This window comes from Procambarus clarkii, chromosome 48, assembly GCF_040958095.1.
Source record: "Procambarus clarkii isolate CNS0578487 chromosome 48, FALCON_Pclarkii_2.0, whole genome shotgun sequence".
NCBI lineage: Eukaryota > Metazoa > Arthropoda > Malacostraca > Decapoda > Cambaridae > Procambarus > Procambarus clarkii.
Window position 1 is genome coordinate 31,977,044 of NC_091197.1, and position 7,198 is coordinate 31,984,241.

Genomic DNA, 7,198 nt, shown 5'->3' on the forward strand with positions numbered 1-7,198 from the left:
AGCCAGGATGTGCTATTTGCAGAGTTACTAAGTAAATTATTAAGTAAAGTCAGCCAGGATGTGCTATTTGCAGAGTTACTAAGTAAATTATTAAGTAAAGTCAGCCAGGATGTGCTATTTGCAGAGTTACTAAGTAAATTATTAAGTAAAGTCAGCCAGGATGTGCTATTTGCAGAGTTACTAATTACTAATTACTAGTCTTTTGCTGGGTTACCTTTATGCTTCTCCCCTTCCTGTCTAGGTATGTTTAGGTATGGCTAGCGGTGCGCGAGCCGCGGCTTATCGGTTGCCCCCCCCCCCCCTGGTTCCCTGTTTACTCGGTCTCGCCCGCTTACTTCCATCCCATTCTACGTTATCGCCTCTCGCTTTTGGGCCTATGTCCTATCTCAGACCGGGTTGTGTGCCGTCCAGCGCGCCTCGGCGACGTTATCTTCTCTTCGGCCCTCTGTCATTTCCGCCCCCCCCCCCCCAGCCGTGCGGGCTCGCCTGTGGGAAACGTCCCCTTGGTTCCTCCTACGTCTGCGTATCTGTTAAATTTGTTATTGTTGGACTCGCAATTTGATTTGTATTTATTACGGCAAATTTTTCTCCCGCAATTTACTCTTTGTTTAAGTTTCACGTTCAATTTGTTATTAAGGGACTATCAATTAGGATTTGTATTAATCTATTGCTTTGCCTCTGTGCCTTTAAGTTATTTTCAGCTAGGGTACGCTAGTTGCAGTGCATTCGGGTGGGGGCCCCCCCCCCACAATTTTTTTTTTCCTCCGGTTATTTCGTCCTATTACACTCGTTTCCCTCATTATATATTCTGAATATTGTGCATTATATTTGACCACCCATTCTTCATCGTATCGACAGTACATTAAGTTACATTTGGACGCTACCGAGAAGTTTAGCATGGCCTCGCGCACGGTGTCATGCAAAAACTGGCCATTCGGCCTTCCTTTCGGCAAGCTCAAGCCAGTCGGTTAGCATGACGTCGGCCAGCTTGTTGTTGGCCAGCGCAGCCAGCATGCTGTTGGCCATACGGTCGCTAACGATCTTTGGCCATCCGGCCTTCTGGGCTATTTTACTCTTCTTGTTCCTTCGCCATTGTTGTTTCCTACTACGTAATAGTATTCTATTTAATTTTACCTCATCTATCATTAGGTTAGGGGCCCTTACCTCCAACCGCTATTCCTTCCACTGCGCTCTGCCCGCTTGGCGCTCAACGCCGGCTTCTTCTGTTCCCTTTATTCGCAGCCACGACAAGCCGGAACCCCCCCCCCCTCCACACCCTACTGCGGCGAGGAAGAGAACGCGAGCCGGATATTCCTCTGATCACCATTACAACGCACGCAGCGGTGCCGGGATGCAGCCGCCCAGGGCCTACGTTAATACTATTATCTTGCCTTTATTTGCTGGGCTATATGGTAGTATTATTATTCCGTATCGTTACTGTCATTCCAGTATTATTTTATTAAAATATAAATTGTTATTATGGTTTGGCGTTGCTTTCTTAATTTCTTCCATTCTGCGGCACTTGCCGTCATCGGTTATTTACGATATTACATTGTATTCTTCATTGTACGATTATTTACGACATTGTATTCTTATTATTATCCTTATTACAGTTACTGAATGGCAGCTCCCTGCCGTCGATTTCACTTTGCTCCTGTTCTAAAGATGTTGACGAAGTTCACGGCGTACTAGCTGCGGCTCGCAGACGCTCATTGACAACACAAGACTACACTCAGCGGCCACTAAAGGCAGACTCCTTGGCTTCTATCCAGCCCAATCACCCGTCTGGAGGCAGAGATGGGATAGAGACCAAGGGTAATGTTCCCCGCTCACATTCTACATCCGCTTAGGACACAAGCATGTTATAGATTTGGCTTTAAGAATTGGTTCTTATTCCATTTTATTGTTTATGTATATGTTGCTTAGTTGTTATACCCGTTCTTGGTATATGTATTGTTTATATTCAAGATTTATAGTGTTTCGTATTACCCTGTTATAGTTGCTTTGTGCTTCCTTGCCGTTCTCCTACTGGTTTTCTCCCACCTTTGCTCTTAGCAAAGGTACTTCCCCCTTCCGTTTGCTGGAAGATTCTTAGAATTGTTAGCCCCCTTCATTGCTACAGTATAATTATTCGGATGCTCTTTATTCATCCAGGATTGTTAATTAAGGTTTCTCTTAATTCCTGCTGCCGGGCTCCCTCCCCCGTTTTTCGTCTCCGTATTGATTCAGCTAGGGTTTCCCTCTCGTCTGTGCTCTTGCCTGTCACGATAACACTGCACGCCGCTTCTGCCCACCCTTACTGCCTTATATCTTTCAGCCCGGGGGAGGTGAGCTACGCGACAAAAAATCGACGCACGCTCCGACTGAACCAGGTATCGCTTACATGGTCAGGAATCAACACTCTTCGGATCCTACAAGCACAGATCCTACAAGCGCTCCTGTAACCAGCCGAGATTCCTCCAGGATCCTACGCGCTGCCCTCTCGGCGCTAGGCGTGACTTCAGATGACTACGCTCCGCACCCAGCTGTCTCGGGACGGGCTCGCCACATCAGAAATAATGGCAGACGGCAGGCGGAAGAGTAGTGCTCACATCCTACGTCAGACGGGACGTTGTTGCTCTGCTACTTTGAGTGCCTCACGCGGCCAGCTGGCACTCGCCCTTCGGGGGGGGGGGGGGGGGTCCGGCCGCTGGCCTGCGATGGGGGTGCAGCGCCGGTCCCCAAGTGTCCCGCTGTCCGCAGCTAATACTTTGCCCAGTCTAGGTGCTAGTAAGCCCTACTTGTAGTCACCCCCCTTCTCCTTATCCATTAGGTCTTTTACGGCCTCTTGGCCGGGTACATTACGTGTTATGTGGTCTCTCACTTATTAGTTATTCTTTGTGTCCTGCCTGTTATATCCTAGTGTTATATAATTACTACACATTTGCACTCGGCCTTATTTCTAGTACCAGTTAACCTTTAGGTTTCTGCAGAATTAGTTTCCATGTCACTATAGGCTAAGGTCTCATACTTACTACGGGTGTACCTTTTAAGTTAAATCTAGTCCTCGGACTTGGAATTGTTACTGTTAATTCTTACTTTATATATTTACTTTATATATTTTAATATAAACGTTATATATTTACTTAATTTATATTTGGAAACTTTATATATTTACATGTTCAATATTAAGTTTAATATAATATCAACTTTGTTATAAGTCTATAATATAAACCGTGTTTAATATAAACTTTATATAATTACTTACTTATATATTTGAACTTTATATATTTACATGTTCTGCAGAATTTAATCTTCAATAAACTTTAACGCCCCATACTGCCAGTATCTTTCTCCCCCTGGTCAGAAATAAAAGATGTCGTGTAACATGACTGAGTAGAATGCCAGTACTGCAAGATGCAACAAAGGGAATGAGTCGAAGGACATTAACCGTGCCTATAGTGCCGGCTAGCCGAAGCAATGTTGCAGTACTCGCAATCAGCTTAATACTATAATTAAAAACAATGCCAGAGGTAATTGAGTGGCACAGCCAGTACACTATGTATAAAATATATTCTGTATACCAGAGGGCATATAAAAGAATAGATAAGAATTTCCAGGGGTAATGAGCAACTGCTGTACCACAATAAAAGATGTCGTGTAACATGACTGAGTAGAATGCCAGTACTGCAAGCTGCAACTAAGGGAATGAGCCGTAGGACATTAACCGTGCCTAGTGCCGGCTAGCCGAAGCAAAGTTGCAGTACTCGCAATCAGCTTAATACTATAATTAAAAAACAATGCCAGAGGTAATTGAGTGGCACAGCCAGTACAGTATGTATAAAATATATTCTGTATACACAGAGGGCATATAAAAGAATAGATAAGAATTTCCAGGGGTAATGATATGCTAGTGCCTAGTTTACATGTAAAGTCTGCAACCCCCAACTTGCACTACAAGAGAGCACTAGACATATGGAAGTAGCTGCGGGCAGCTAGACTTGGGGATCCGGCGCAGCACCACCACTCCGCAGGCCAGCGAAACCGGTTTCCTGACTCTTACTAGCACCTAGACTGGGCAAAGGATTCGCTGCGGACAGCGGGGCACTTGGGGACCGGCGCTGCACCCCCACCGCAGACCAGCTGGCCGGGACCTCCCCCCCCACCCCGAAGGGCGAGGCCCGCTGGCCGCAAGTAGGCCTCAGAGTGGCAGAGCAACAACGTCCCGGACGTAGTCAGCTGGGGGTTCCAGCTGGTTGCTGGACCCGCCATTATCTCCGTTGGCGAGCCCGTCAAGAGAGCTGAGTGGCCCTGCCAATTCTAAAGGTAAAGAGGGCGTGGTCGGCTGGAGGCGAGCCTAGCTCTGCGGGGGCGGCGCGAATTAAATCAAGTCAAATCAAATCAAATGTTTATTTAGGTAAGGTACATACATACAAGAGATTTTACAAAGAGTGATGGATTTATAGTTAGGGCTAGTACATACAATGCCTAAAGCCACTATTACGCAAAGCGTTTCGGACATGAAAAACTTAAATGACTAAAGCTTAATACTAATTGAGCATAAAGAGTAAAATGAAAACATGGAATGAAAACATAGCTGAAAAAGCAGCACAAATACAATTCTGTCGACAAACAGCCCTCTTTAAAAAAAACAGACATTGGTTGACAATAGAGGGGTAAGGTAGGTTACAGGGAATTTATTAGGTATAGCTTCGTTTTTATCTTAAACTGGTTGAGAGAGGTAGTCTTTAACATGGTTGGGAAGGTCATTCCACAATCTGGGTCCCTTGATTTGTAGAGCATTTCTAGTTTGATTAAGTCGTACTCTAGGAGTATCAAAACTGTATTTATTTCTGGTGTGGTGCTCATGGGTTCAGTTACAACCTTCTATGAAGCTTTTGAGGTCAGGATTGGCATTACAGTTTAGCGTTTTATATATGTATAATACACATGAGAGAATGTGCAGTAACTTAATGTCTAACATATTCAGAGATTTGAGTAGGGGTACCGAGTGATGTCTGGGGCCAGAGTTGGATATTGTCCTAATAGCAGCTTTGTGTTGAGTAATTAGAGGACGTAAATGATTTTGGGTAGTAGAACCCCAAGCACAAATACCATAGTTGAGATATGGATAGATGAGGGAGTAATAGAGAGTCACCAGGGCAGGGCGGGGTACATACTATCTGATCTTAGAAAGAATGCCAACAGTTTTTGAAACTTTTTTTTATATATTTACAATGTGTCCCTGGAAATTCAGCTTGTGGTCAGTGAGAATGCCAAGAAATTTGCCATCCAATTTGTTACAAATTTGGGTATTGTTTATTTTGAGATTTATTTGATTAGAGGATTTATTGCCAAACAGAATATAGAAAGTTTTGTCAATGTTAAGGGTGAGTTTGTTGGCAGTTAGCCAAAGATGGACTTTATTTAGCTCAGTATTTACTGTGGCATTTAGAGCAAGGGGGTCAGGACTGGAGTAAATGAAGGTTGTGTCGTCAGCAAATAGAATTGGTTTGAGGTGTTGGGAGGCATTTGGAAGGTCATTAATGTAGATGAGAAAGAGGAGAGGGCCAAGTATGCTGCCCTGAGGAACACCAATGTTGATGGGTAGGGTGGGAGAAATTGAATTATTCACAGAAACATACTGGAGCCTGTCAGTAAGGTAGGATTTGAGGTATTGCAGGGAGTGTCCTCTGACTCCGTAATGATGTAATTTGTTATAATAAATGGTGGGCTTGCTATGGGGAAACTAGTGCTATTCAGGGGTAAGGTCAGTCAGAATATGGCCTCTGCTTCACAAGCGGGGATGTTTCTGATGGGGGAGAAAGAAACATTTGCGCAGCGCGTCCCGCGGCGTTGCGCGGGCAGTCTGGGGCCGTATAAATACGGGGGCACAGAGGGGCTCTGCCCTCACTCCGCCTGCCCCCGTTGCTGCCCTCGCAACCACTCCCCGGCCGCCCGACTTCGCACGAGATGGACATCACGCCAGCTTCCTCCCAGACCGATGCGGCAGGGGCCTCCTGCCCTACACTTTTAACCCCAAGGTGAGGTTTTCTGTTCAATTCTAGTCAGGACCTCCCCAGTGCGGCGTGTGACAAGCGCCATCCCCTCGCGGTACGTGTGTGCCGACTTAGTTAGTCCTTTGGGCTCTCTGCTGCTAGTTCCCGGGAGAGCTGGGGCGCCCTTCTTGGCCCCGTGTCTGGCGCCCCCGTGCCGTGCAGGTCGCGTGGCTGGCTTAGGGTCGGCGTGCGCCGGGCCGCGTCCCTAGGGGCCTGCGTTCGGTCTCCTCTCAGGTGGGGCACCGTCCAGCCGCGCCCGTCGTGTCCAGGGGGCCCCGCAGCGTGGCGTGCCCAGGCGCGCGCCCTGCCCGGGGCCCCGTCGGCGGCCAGGCGTGCCTTTGCCGGCGTCGCCATGTGGCCAGGCGTGAAGGGCCCTTCGCCCTTCGTGCTCTGCCTTGGGGCCCATGCCTCGCCGCCATCGACCACGTGTCTGGTCGTTTGGGCGTGCGTCGGCGTCCTTCCCGCCTTTCCTTCGGGGCTCCCCGCTGCCGGCCCGCCGGGTTCCCTGGGCCGGCCCAGGGGGCCAGGTTTTCTCCTTGTCCGAGGACATGTGTCGCCGTCGGCGACGGCTTGTGGCCAGGTTCGGTCCTACGCCCGGGGCGCATGTTCTTGGCAGCGGCGACACGTGGCCAGGCGTGGGCGGCCCTCTGGCGGGCCCCGCCTTGGGGCCCATGCCTCGCCGGGGCGTCACGTGCCTGGCCGGCAGGGCGTGCTTCTGCGACTTACCTGTTTTCCCTCGGGTGTTCCCTGTTGCCGGTCCGCCGGTTTCCCTGGGCTGTCCCCAGGGGTCGGGTCTCCCTGTGCGGACAAGCGTCGCTCTGGCGACGACTCGTGGCCAGGTTCCGGCCCTTCGCCCGGGCCTGCTATGGGGCACACGCCTGGTCGTGCTGCCACGTGGCACGGCGCTCCGTGGAGCGCACGGCTGGGCTGTGTTCTGCCCTTCCTGTTCCCTTATTTGGGTGCTAATCCACGTGGCTTTGCGCCACGGTTTCCCCACGTCGGGGCTCGGGCTGCCTTGCGCCCGTACAGGCGCGCCTGTGTGCGGCCCAAACCCCCCCCCCCATCCCTTTCGTCTAGGCCCTGAGCATGCCGTGTGGCAGCGCTTGGTTGGTAGGCCGCGGGGTCCTTGGCGTGTGTGGTGTGTTCTCAGCTAGGCACGT